The sequence below is a fragment of the Lepidothrix coronata genome, unplaced genomic scaffold (genome assembly GCF_001604755.1).
Source record: "Lepidothrix coronata isolate B3197 unplaced genomic scaffold, Lepidothrix_coronata-1.0 Scaffold33, whole genome shotgun sequence".
Lineage (NCBI taxonomy): Eukaryota > Metazoa > Chordata > Aves > Passeriformes > Pipridae > Lepidothrix > Lepidothrix coronata.
The window spans coordinates 3,590,276-3,604,054 of NW_016690213.1; positions in this window are offsets into that span (position 1 = coordinate 3,590,276).

Consider the following 13,779-nt stretch of genomic DNA (forward strand, 5'->3'; position numbering starts at 1 on the left):
AGCATCCAAAGGAGAGTCATGAAGATGGTGAAGGGCTTTGAGGGGAAGCTGTATGGGGAACTGCTGAGGTCACTTGGTCTGCTCAGCCTGGAGAAGAGGAGACTGAGGGGAGACCTCATTGGAGCCTACAACTTTCTCATGAGGGGCAGAGTAGGGGCAGGCACTGGTCTCTTCTCTGTGGTGACCAGTGACAGGACCTGAGGGAATGGCCTGAAGTTGTTTTGAAGGAGGTTTAGGTTGGATATTAGAAAAAGGTTCTTCACCCAGAGGGTGGTTGGATGCTGGAACAGGCTCCCCAGGGAAGTGGTCATAGCATCAAGCCTGACAGAGTTCAAGAAGTGTTTGGACAATGCTGTCAGGCACATGTTGTGACTCTTGGGGATGGTCCTGGCAGTGCTAAGGGTTGGACTCATTGGTCCTTGTCAGTCCCTTCCAATTCAGCATATTCTGAGATTCTGTGATTTAAACCACAGGTGTATAAAGAAGAGTGTATATTTATTTGCAAACCTATTTGTGATGCATTCCTGTGATTCAGTCAATAATATTCAACTTTATTCGTGATGTGGCTATTTGCCATGTCTTTTTAGTTTTCTGAAAAGAAACAGGCAAATAGAATTTAAAATGACTGAAATATGCAGATTCTGGAAATGTTAACCAGCTCCTATTTGCAAACAAATATGTCACATACTCCACAGCTGAATATAGCTGACATCTTAGGAATTGGGATATGACAGGATTGAAATGAAAAAAAGACATATACAAAGAACAGAAACGGATCATATTAAGACTAAGAACTATGTTTTACTTGTTAGGCTGCTGGTGTCTTACTGATGGACATTTGTTGCACTGTTTGAGTCATATAGTGGAAATTATTTCCTTTGGGAAATAAAGCAGATAAATTTTTTACATATTCAGGGTCAGAAGGAAACCCAGAAGTGCTTTCTGTATTTAAAGTTTGGTGATAGTTTGATAAGGGACAGCTGATGTATTCAAAAACAGGAACTGAAGTAGGACCATAAACCATGCAGGGGATGAGGGGTAAAAATAAACATGCCCAAAAAAGAGTTGATACTGTAGAAGGATGTGGACAATGAGGGATGTCAAGACAGGAGTCATTGCATGGAGGCAGAGCTAGTACTAGAGTGAGAAAATTTGAATTTCCAAAAATAATGCTTATAAACAGAGATGTTTTTTGTCTAGTGCAAGGAACAGTGTTCTAAAAGGAATGGAAGTACATCTTCTTGTATGTTTTTCGGCTTTGAATATTGAACTATAACTCTTTTTGTTTTCTTTTGTTTTTCTACCATAAAACCTCCCTATTCATGGCATTCCAGGATGTCATGTTTACCTCAACACTGAATTTGCAGTGAATTTCCAATATTACCCAATTAGAGTGATACAAAAACACAGGAATGAATTCTTCCAGTACTATCCTGTGTAGCAAAAAGGACTGAACAACTGCTTCCCATCAAAGATTAAATGGCCTATCGATATGGTTCAGTAATAGTAATGCAAGGGACAGTTACTGCTCATTTGCCAGTGCTGCCTTCGTTCATGCAACATTACTTTTTGTAACGGAACGCTAAAGAAAAGTAAAACATCAAGGAGGGTAGGGGGGGAGCATGATCTCTTTTCAGTCCCTTCTCTCCAGAGACAGAAAGACATCAGCACCCGTTCTCTTATTTTTTACAAAGAATTTACTGTTTCCGATGTGGTACTGATCAGGTGCATCCTATTTCTATTTTCTGCTTGGAGAAGCACCTGTAATCCTACAGATTTCATGCACAGTGGTAAAGTTGGTAAGGATCATAATGAAAAATAAGAAAAAACTGTTTGTTTTACCCTTTGCTACAAGATCCCATGTTGTATTGCAATTCTGAAGATTCAGAGAAGGCTTTTGCAACTCGTACTTCAGAGGAGGGGAATCAAGGAAACATTTTGCAGTATCAGTTATAATGGCACATTTTCCCACAGTCATGAGATTTACAATTATTTCTTTTACTTATTCTCAAATAATAAACATACTCTGTCTTAATAAACAGAATAAAGATGCTTTTATTCTGTTAGTTCAGCACACAATCAAGAAGCTATATTCCTTGTTTTAGTAATGAAGTGAAAAAATATCTAATTAGATTTGAGGTTTGGAATATTTCTTTTCAAATACAATACCTATCATCATGATCAGTACAGGTTTTGTCATGGAGCCAACAGCTCTCAAAACTAAACACAAAATTCACTCACATATGTACAAAGGAGGAGAAGACAATCATAAACAACAAACGTTTTGTTAAAATTATTAGCCGTGATACCATTTGTTAAGGCAAATGCACCCTCTTGTCCGTCTTTCACTCCTTAACTTGTTTTCTTGCATTGTAGGTTCAATTCATCTTTTTCTGCTACTGTTAAATATTGATCTAAAGTAAGAATATACCATAAGGTGGATAGAGATTTTTAAGACCTATCTGATCATTTCTCTCTCTCAATTGTTTTTCCCACCTTTTATATGGTACCTGCATGGGATTCTGCAATGATGAAACACTCACATTTGTATTAGTTCACAGAAATGTTAATTACATCTTTGCTTGTTCAGTTCTTCTCCCTCTGGAAGTGGAATCAGGAGGCTGCACTGAATCAGGTTTAGATGGCAACACTTCTAAAATAACTGTGTGATCTTCATCACTCCAAAGGACATGTTCAATATCAAATTTGAAATGCTTTTAATTTGTTCTCTGTAGCCTTTCCTGGAGCTAATTTGAAGTAAAGCTGAAGATATTCCTGTTTCATACACAGAAGGTAGGGGAGCATCACCACAGTTCTATGCTTCAGATTTATTCTGTCTCTGTATCCCGGGAGAACTCCAGACATTGCAAGGCAGCTGCAGACACAGCTTTCAGGCACACCAGTAGATGCCATGATAAAGAAATGTATTCTACATTTTCTCAAAGAGAGTTAGATAGCTTAAAGCTGTTAACCTTTTCTGCACTACTTTATCATTCAGTGATATAGACTGTGTGCATTGATTTGAATGGAAACGTGGGTGGTCAAAGTTGAATCTTGGACCTGTGTGAATGTTATGCTATCTGTAGGGTTTCAGGGCTGACATATTTAGTGATTTTGGTTGCCAATAGAAGTGTTCTGGACAACGATGGAATAAGTCTGTACTGAAAACATCTACAGAGCCCCTTTTGTACATCCAGTCCTTTCTGTTTACTTCTCTTTAATAAATGGGGGCAATCCACTTTAGGATAAATCTTGGCTCAGACTATAAGAAGAATAGATAAAGAGAAAAGTAATAACACATAAAAATATACTGAACTTGAACGTTGGGATCTGATTCTTTAAAGAAAAAACCTTTCAGGTTTGAAGAGGAAATTGTAGTACTCATATTATGCTTTCATGATCTTGAGGAAAAGAAGCCAGGTGTTTGCTTATTAGTCAGGTTGAACTGAGGAAGACTGTGCTGTGTTTGCACAGAAGTTGCTAAGGGCAATCATTTAACTTGGTTACACTGGCAGCTGGCTGTACCTTGTGTACATATGAGCCACTCCAAAAATTTATCAAGAAATTTTCCAATTAATTCATAGAAGTTAAATATTAATGCAAAAGTAAACAGTCTGTTGACTTGCTGTGTGGCTCATTAGCTAGGAGCATAGCAGCAGTGTTGAAATAGTGATAGTTTCAAGAAATGTATGCTAAACCTAGCTCTCTTTTCACAGAGCAGCTATGTATCTGAAAGGGAACAGTAAATTCCACTGTAATTTGCAAAGGAAAGTCTCTATGAAATTGATTTTGTTCTTTCTTTGATCATCCCAGGCACTTTTAGCTTTGCAATGTATTCTGTAGCATGGACTATCGTGCTGTTTATTCAAAAGTTATATGATGAACTTTCTGGGTTTAGATCAGTAATGTTGCTGAGGTTTTTCAGCAGAATCTGAATTCCTTCTGCTCAGCTCTAGTGAGACCACATCTTGAGTGCTGTGTCCTGTTCTGGGTTGCTCAGTAAAAGAGAGATATGGAGCTCCTGAAGCTCCAATAGAGAGCAACAAAGATGATTAAAGGACTGGAGCATCTCTCTTACGAGGAAAAGCTGAGGGAATTGAGCCTGTTCAGTCTTGAGAAGTGATGACTGAAAGTGGACCTCATCAATGCCTATAAGTATCTGAAGACAGGGTGTCGAGAGGATGGATCCAGGCTCTTGGTGGTGCCAAACAATAGGACAAGAGTCATCAGGCTGAAACTGATGCACAAGTTCAACCTGACTATGATGAAGGACTTCTTTATTGTGCAGATGACCAAGCACTAGAACAAATCACCCAGAGAGGTTGTAGAGTCTCCCTCACTGGAGAAATTCAAGAACCTTCTAAGCACAATCCCATACAATGTGCTCTAGGATGACCCTGCTTGAATAGGGAGGTTGGACCAGATGACCCTCTGGGGTCCTTTCCAACCTGATCCATTCTGTGATCCTGTGAGTTACTCAGGCTTGTATGTCCAAGCAGGTTTTGAGTATCTCAATGGACAAAGACTCCACAGCCTCTCTGGGGGACCTGTTTCACCCACATAGTAAAAATAAAAAATGTTTTTTCTTACAGTTAAATGGAATATCCTGTATTTCAGTTTGTGCTTATTGAATCTTGTCACTGGACACTGCTGAATCTTGTTCTTTCACTGGCATTTCCTCCTTTCTCCCAACAGACATCAGGAGTACTGGCCCAAAGAAAGATAGCAGAAAAATTTCCATTCGTATTTGGCCAAACTGCTGGTGGCAGAACACTTACTGGCAGCTGAGGTAGAGACATGCCATAGACAAAGGGGCAGGGGAGGTAGGTGATTTGCTGCTAACTGGACCTTGTCATCAGGACATGGCTTTTTCTAGAGTATAGGCCATGGAGCAGGATGTAGTCCTGTGGATTCAGTGCTGTGCACTAGAAGGAGGAAATGTCTACAAGAAAGGAAGTGCCATTGCAGGGGTGCAAGGCTTTTGCTGAAGGAGAAGCCAAAGGCTGCTTAGTGGAAGCAAGGTTTGTAGGTATATTCTTAGGTGACCAGCCAGTAACTTTTTTTAAGTTACCTTGGACTCTGTTGCTGAAGGTTTAGGAACATGACTGTGCATTGCAGTTATATGTAAGTGCATTTCCAAAGGTTTTGTCTATTCAGCTACAGCAGGCACAGAGGGACCATTTTAGTCTTGGAGACAAGGACTGAAAGAAATCTTAGCAAATTATCTTAGTTTATGTGTTTAGTATTTTCTTTCTTTTGTTTCCAGTTTTATTGCTTTAGGGACTGACACTTGGGGATCAAGATGAGACAGTGTCTATAAATGAGCCTGTATATAAAATTCCGTCCTCCTAACTGTTGCAAAGCATTAGTAGGAATTGAAATCCAAAGGTGAAATGAAGAATTTGTATTCATTGATTGTTTATTGGTGAGAAAATTTTCTTGCCTCGTTGAAGTTACATTATCTTTTGAACAACCAGTTCCAAAACTGGCTTTACCAAATCATGGATCATTTTCAGATGTCAAAGATCCCCAGCAGTTTCCAAATCTCTTCATGGATTGGAAGATGAGTTTAATTTTATGTAAAACGACTCCTTCACTTCCTTAAAATGATCTAAAAGACACTAGAAGTCTTTCAGGCTCTGGAACTAATTTTTGTTAGAGCAAGACTTATCCAGACTGAGGCAATTTTTTTTATATAAAGCAAGTTTTGACCTCCTGAACTAGAAACACTCTAAAGGTCTGAAAAGAAATCTCTCCCCCATGCCTATGCTCTTGAAAGAAGGGCCATGCAAAGCAGTCTTGCTCCCTGGCCTCTCAGCTTCACAAATCTTTTTGCACCAAGTATGATCAATGAAGAAGCCTCCTCAGGCTGTGCTGAGATAGTGTAAACAAAAGCCTTCATTTTGGCTGGAATTAGGATCTTATAGCACAGCATCATGTACAGTAGACAGAACAAACAGATAGGGCAGGTCTGCTGTCCATCAAAATGGTGTCAGGTTCATTATGTCACATCTCATCAGGCTTTCTTGTTGTTCTGTGTGATATAATTGGACAAGCTCTGCCTTTGACTGCACTAAGTTCCAGAAGTGTAAGAACACAGATTCAGAGATTTTGGGGCTGCTGACAATTTGTTTGGTGCTGAGAATAGAATAATTTATGTTGGAAAAGACCTCTAAGATCATCAAGCCCAGCACTGCCAACACCACCACTAAATCGTTTCCCTAAGCATCAGAACTACACATCTTTTAAATCCCTCAAGAAATGGTGACTCCACCACTTCCCTGGGCAGCCCGTTCCAGTGCTTGACAACTCTTTTTGTTAGGAATTTTTTTCTAATATCTAACCTAAACCTGCCCTGGTACAACTTGAGGCCATTTCCTCTTGTCCTATCACTTGTTACCTGGGAGAAGAGACTGCTGCAGTTTCAGAGGACATCTTTACAGACCTCAGCAACTGTCTATTACAGTGAATTTTGTGAAACGTGATGGCTGGGGGAGCATTTATTTTGTCAGGGAAAACTCACACTGAAAGTAAACCTCAGAGATAAAAGACTTGCACAGCTAAAACAAAAAGGTCTCAAGGCTTTTGAACTGAACCCAGCATCCTGATTATAGATTTAATTCCAGTAATTTCTATTACATATGTTTTTCCTACAAGGAAATGCAGGAAATTGCATGTATTGTTTTAAAAATTGCTCTCTTAAATACTGTAGCTGTCTTTCCTGGTGATCAAAGGAGATAGAGTTGATCTAGCATTAGTATGTTTTGCTGTAACAAATCAACAAAGCTAAATAAAGCACTGTGTTATGAAGCTGTATTTGTCATTTCACATATACTCTAATGAAAATATTCTCCTGTTTGGTGTTTGGATGGGTTTTGTTTTTGTTTTTTTTTTTTTCTTTTTTTAGTGTAAGTTCATTAAAAATACTTACCTTGAATTGAAAATGAAACCTACAATCAAGTTTTAAGTACGAATGTCATATGTTTAATTTATATTTAATATTTGCAAATATTTAGTCCTAAGGGAAGAATTAGTGCTGACATCAATGTAATTTACCTGAATGCTCATGCTGGGACAGGAAAAATTCTCTTTTCCCATACTTGTTAATGTGTATTGCTAGATAAGCCAGAGGTGTATTTTTAAAATATCTTTTTATTTGCAGCTTGCCAAAGGGACTGTTGTAATGCTCCATGCATACTGTGTCTCACGGGTTTCTACTAAACCATACTTCATAAGCACAAAGCTGAGATGGGGGTTTTTTGTTTGCTTATTTTCAAGTTGTTGATTCTGAAATTTCAGCTTCAAAAGTGAAAGACAATCACATTTTTTATTTTGCACATCACTAACAAGGATCCAGGAGGCTGGCTATGCCTTTAATAATATCCATACAACTCTACGGCCATCATGCTCTGTGCTTGGTAGCATCTGTGTGGATTCACTGACTCCCACAGAGGCTCCACTGTGCACTTAATAGTGAATTTAGTCAATGGTTTTGCTGGTGAGGTTTTAGCCCTGATCAAACACTTAGCTGGAGGACTCTCAGATTATTAGTAATCACAAAATTGTAAGGCCACGCTTAATATATGACTTAGATACCCAAAACTTACATAGTTTCTGATCTCTGTAGTGGAAATCCTGAATCCTCATTTATACACTGAAGTTCCCTGCACAGGGCAGGACCTTAAAACTGAATCCAAATAAGGTGCTGGATAATTAAGGTGTGTGATACTGTTAAAGAAAAAAATAAATCCTGGAAAACAACAAAACCAACCAAACAAAAAGCAATAAGGTCTTAGAGACCCAGACTCACACGCAGAGTTCAGACTGTGTGGTGCAGTGTGCCTACTTCAGCCAAACTTTCATCAAGGTAAACATGTTGCTGTAGAAGTTGATGTGGCTGTAAATAACTCCTTGCAGCACGTGAGCTAACTTCTTTAAAGCCAGTTGAAGTATCTCTGAACTGCACCATAGTTTGCAGAACAGACATCTTGGGCCTCAGCAGAGCTCTTCTTCACACTACAAGCCTTTCTGACAGAAGAAAGCAGCCTTCATTCTTATTTCTTTTGAGACAGAGCTGGAGGAGAAGGAAGGGTCTTGAATGACTTAGTAGTTACATCTGTCTCCTTTGAGGTTTAAATTCTGTTTGATGAGAATATATAAATTCCCATGACTCCCACTTGAACCAGGAAGATAGAACACGGTGCTGTCCCTTGCTTACTCTGGCTGGCCCGTTTGATAGTGGATTTCTTTCTCTAGAATGGCTTAGCATCCACTGTACTGGAGCAAAGAATGGTGGTTAGGGCACTCTCCTGTGAAAGGATAGGTTAAGGTTTTGAATGTCTGTATGTTTAGAAACCTATTGAATCCAGTTCTCTCACTTACTGAGTCCTGCAAGCGTTAAACTGTTGTGTGAAAGGTGCGGATTCCCACCCATCCTTTTAAAAGACAGTGAGCAAGTCTGCATTTTCTGAGGAAACTCATCTTGTCAGTGTGCTCTGGGTATTATTCTGTAGTGATTAATGTTTTGAATGCCTTAGGGGACCTACACATTCCTGTGCCAAATTTCTAGATTCTATCTTGGGAGAGATGTGAGAAATAGGCTCTGAGCTATTTAGACTGGGGCAATTCTAAGCATGCACTGAGCAAACACCTAGGAAATTTTCAGGTCAAAAGGGAGGAGAGCAGTAAGTTTAAACACTTTCTGGAGTATGAAAACATTGCTCAGAAGTATTTTGGATTTCACTTTGAGTATCTGGGCCTCACATCTGAGACAGTATTGTTTTAGAAACTTGTATTGTATTCTGAATGTGGCTAATGGTCAGTGGAGACACTTGTAGTATTCCAGATACACACAGGAAGCAAAATGTTAGCAAGTATGAAGATACCTTTTTTTTAATTTTCAGTTTGACACATATTTACATTTTGGCTATTTTACTGCAGGTGATGTCTACGTGTGATTAGTTACTGGGGTTTTTTGGTGGATTCTTTAATTTCTTGATAGTCAATTTACAGACTAATTTTTCTACTTAATAATGCTATTTTCTCCTCTAAAAAAATTTCATCTGACTCAGAAATTAGCTGAAAAATACTAAGGAGCTTAAGAGTGTAAGCCAACAAGAGTCCTTAAAATGGTAAGACATTTGACATTGTTATGTATCCGTGTTAGTAAACTAATCAGAAGACGCACCGTATGTCTTCTCACTTGACTCTTCTTAGTGTTTTCGTAACTGCTTTACAGTGAGAGGTTTTGCACAATTTCACATATCACAGAGAAAGCAATATTAAGATTTTAGGGTAGGTAAGGAGAAGATTGCTCCATCAGAACATTTCCACTTGGTTTTGGATCAGCACTTACACTCCAGACACAGACAGGATGATTTTAAATTTAATCTAGCTATCACTTCAGAAAATAGTTCCCATGAATTCACACCCATTCACATGAACTCACTGTGTGAAAGCTCTCACCTTTGAAAAGCAAAGTTCAAAGTTGCATATGCTTTCCTGACTGGAACTATTTGCAGCTCAATTTCCCTTGGTTGGGAGATATCATATTCTTGTCTGGCTTCCACTGTTCTAAAGGTATATAAAGAGCTTTGTTTTTAGAGGGTTGTGGATTTTTTTCTCTTGTCATTTTAATGATCCTGTCTTAGCTCAGTGGAAATCAGGTGTTATTTGTTCGATTTCTGCAACACCCACTTCATGGGAATTTGAGTACCATTAGCTCTGCCCATGGCTTTAGAAAAACAAATCTATTCTGCTTTGGGAATATCAAATGAGACTGGCTGGGGTCAGACATAAAGGAAGCAGGAAGAGAACAGCAGCGAACAAGGAAACATTAGTATGAAAACAATTTTACATTTATGAATCATAAAGTCTTTGGTGAAATTAATTAAATGAAGTTCTGGGCGCATTCAGAGAAAGAGCTGAAAGCTAAAACACCTCTATGAAGGTGAAATAAATTCATAGTATTATTTGAAGTGCTCTCAAGAACATTCCATACACAAGGAAAATGAGAAAAATTGAAAAAAAGTTGGGGTTTATGGGTAGACATAGCATATTTTATTTTACTATTACACTAGAGGAAACCAGTAATACTTTTAAGCACATAAGCCTGTCATCAGGTCATAGAAAGACAAAATTTTGTGCCTCATGGATAGAAAGAATGAACAGATACCAAAAGCTTTTCAGTTTTTCCCACTGTATCAGAGGAAGTAAAAGAATCTTTGCTACAACCTTTGGATACTTCTTGTATGCTTAGAGCATGATCACTGCAGCAATGTTCTTGCAAATGTGAATTGTGCAGAGATATGTACAATTTTGATAATATACGCTTTTTTTTCCTACAAAAATTATAATTATGCTTTCTGAGTGTAATCAGGTCTGTTTTAGCTATAGTGAAATTCAACTTTTCTCTCTTCTTGTAATATTGTGGGTTTCCCCCCCCCCCCTAGTTTCTACACAGGCTTCTGTTGTTTTCAGCATAAAATAGGCCTGAGATTTTCTCTGTACCTACCTTTTTTTTTTTAAATTTATTTATCTGTATGTGTTCTTGCCAATCTTTAATGAGTACATTGAGGCTTACTATTAAAGTGAACAAAATCATATCCTAAAACATCCTCTTCTGGCCTGTGCAGGTTTGCATACCCATTTTAGGCAGGATCTTTATATTAGTTGCTCTAGCTAATGCTGTGTGCTCTAGCTAATGTTGTAACCTTTCATTCAGTAAAAGAACCATAGAACAATCCTACATTTCAACATTTTCAGTGGGGAAAAAAAAGTATTTGAACAAGGATGCCATGAATGAGTATGACATAAGCATATATTTTATTGCTGTGTGATGGGCAGGGAAGAGAGGAAGAAGATGGACATTAGAGAGATGGTGGGACAAAACAAAAGAAAATCATGTGGTTTGCTGTTGAAAGAGCATTCTACACCATATTCTACATTAGTGTAAGAAAATGGGACAGTGTTGCCTTTGCCTCCATACCAAGCGCTGACATAAGTATTATTAAATGCTTTGCATAAAACTGTTCCAATAATACACTATAAAATAGTATTTTTACTTTCTCAGAGTTGATTGTTAGGTACAAAAAAAAAACCAACTCTTAATTTTTAACTGTTCTACTAGAAGAAAAGAGCATTAAAGTAAAAACCAGCATATTAGAGTAAGTTAGAAACTCTCCAGTGCTATTAAAGCTGAATTTTTCTTCCTTAAACCCCAATAATTGTGTTTGAAACACTTGGATTTGATGAATTTCTATCAAGGCATGGTCCTCGAGGAAAGCTTCTTGGATTTTTATTTGATTTCTTTTCTGAATTCAGCAACACTGAATGTCTTGGGCAGATACATGTGATGAGTGTCTCCCAGGGCCAGAGACCTGGAACTTCTTGAAGCTGCTAGTGAAATGGAAGCTGTTCTTGTCTTAGAACAGAAGCTGATAAGAGATGAGTAATACAGTACTTTTTTAAGCTACACTGGTGGATGAACACTGGTCCATTAGTTGAGATTAAAGCCTGAATATTTTAGACTTACACTTAGTTTGCGGTTTGTTAATTGCTTGCCAGACGTGAGAAAAATGTTTTCGTCTGACTGGAGTAGCTCTAAGGAAAGCTCTTTACAACTCTCTTTGCAAACTTTGCCTCTGTGAGAACATAGTTTTCAATAACTAGTTTAAAGTCAAATGTCAGGATTTCCTGCAGACTTGGATGCATTCTAGTTTTTGACCATGTGTCATTTACATGACTATTTTGATTTTGTACCAAAACACCATGAAGGGAACTCTAACAAATAAATAAATAAATAATAAAGTCCTTGAAGGTTTTATTATTGCGTTTGACCATATGCAAATTGCACACACATGAATCCCTGAATCAATTTTAATTTGCAAAATTCTCACCGAGTGGTTGTTACAAAATACTGCAAGCTTCTTGCCTGTGGAAGAATTTTCCAAATTTTTTTAATTACGGATTTCTGTATTGCAGAGCAGTGTAGAAGCAGTAATTTTAATTTTCTTTTGATTTTATGCTTCGATGTTCCCAGTTTTGGGCCTATGTTTGAATCCAGACACATTTCAAATTTTAAATTTGGTGTTAACACTTGAATCCAAACTTTCCTAAAATTTTTGGGTGGTGGTGGAGTATCTTGGTATTCTAGACCGGTCACATCAGGAAGTTACAACAAGGGACATGAAAATTCCAAGGAATGATTTCCAGGAAATGAAAATTGCAAGGAATGATTTCCAGGAAATACTTTTGTAGCAATTATTTGCTGCTTCTCCCCAGCTCTCCTACCTCCAACCAGTCTGTAAGATCAAAATCTATTCAGTTTTCATTGTTTTCAAAAACTCTTCTCGGGTACTGGGGGAGATGTGTATGTGGAGGGTTTCACCGCATACCAAATGTAGGACAAAGATAAATGATTTTTCTTTTGAAGGCAGTATGTTTGAAATCTGGATCATCCACTGTCAGTAAGTTGGACACAACCAGGACAAATGATGGAATCAAAGCCTTACATCCTTAGCACAAACTTAAAAAGAAATAAACCTGAAAGAGTGCCAGCATGCATGTACTTACTTGCAGAAGACTGTTTGCAGTCCCCTTGTTCCTATTCCTTGTGCTGACAACCTCTAGCTGTGTGAAATATTTAAACTGGAATAATATAAGCCTACTGGCTAAGAGGTACAGAACTCTATGGTGAGCCCAGTACTACCAGTTACATATTTAAAGAGTGCTGAGTAAAGACAGGAGTAAAATATGGTTTTTAAAACTTTAATAACATTTAGAAAGTAAGAGGTTTTTCAAGTTTTGAAAGCTGTTTTGTAAAAAGTCCTAAGTCTTCTGCTAAGCACCTTCCTCTACTTTCTCTTAAAGATGGTCTATAGTTGTTTTTTTTTAACATCCAACATACCAGCACCTAAGATTTTCTCTTTAAAGTATCTAATAGCTATTTCTTATATCAGAAGGAGTCCTTGAAGTTTTAGGTTGCTCTTCTAGAAGTCTGTATTTATAGCCAAACCCCTTTCAAAGGCCTAAGCATATCTTGAGGTTCTAATGTAAACTCTGAGATGGATACTGGGAGTCCCCTTTGAATTCCTTTCGAAGTTTTAAATTCCCTTTATTTCCTTTCATCCTTCAACGAAAGGCATTTATTGACTTAGATTTTTTTTTTTTCCTAAGATAAGACCCAACTGTTCTGGCTTATTATTGTTGCACCTGAGTGCTGGAAGCATATCAGTTTTTAAGATTATTTAATGGCCACCTTTAGTCTCGGACATCCTATCAGATTTCAAAGATGACTCTTGTGGGCATAAATGTTTATATTTATTTATTTCTCCATCTTAATTTGCATTTGCATTTGCATATGCATATGTGTGTTTGTATCTCTCTATATGTATACTGATATATATATGTATAGTATACATCCAGATGTATTAAAATAGTTTTAAAACTTGTATTATGTTTCAAATCAGGACAAAAGCGTACAATTTCAGTGAGCCAGCAATCTGAAAAAATATTTTGCTTTTGAAGAGTCCAAACATTTCATTTTCATTGGATGCAATAATTTTTGTCTTAAATTTCAAATTAAAAAATCATTTCAAACATACAAAAGGGATTATTTTGTTTTGAAACTGTCAAAACAGATCACTTCACCAACTTTAGGAACTTTGTTCCTGAAGAAAACATTAATTAAAACTGTCTTTTCCTCCTTTAATTTCAACCAGCTGATGTTTTCTAGCAAAATAAATGAGTATTAAAAAAATAAATCATGAATGGGTGTGC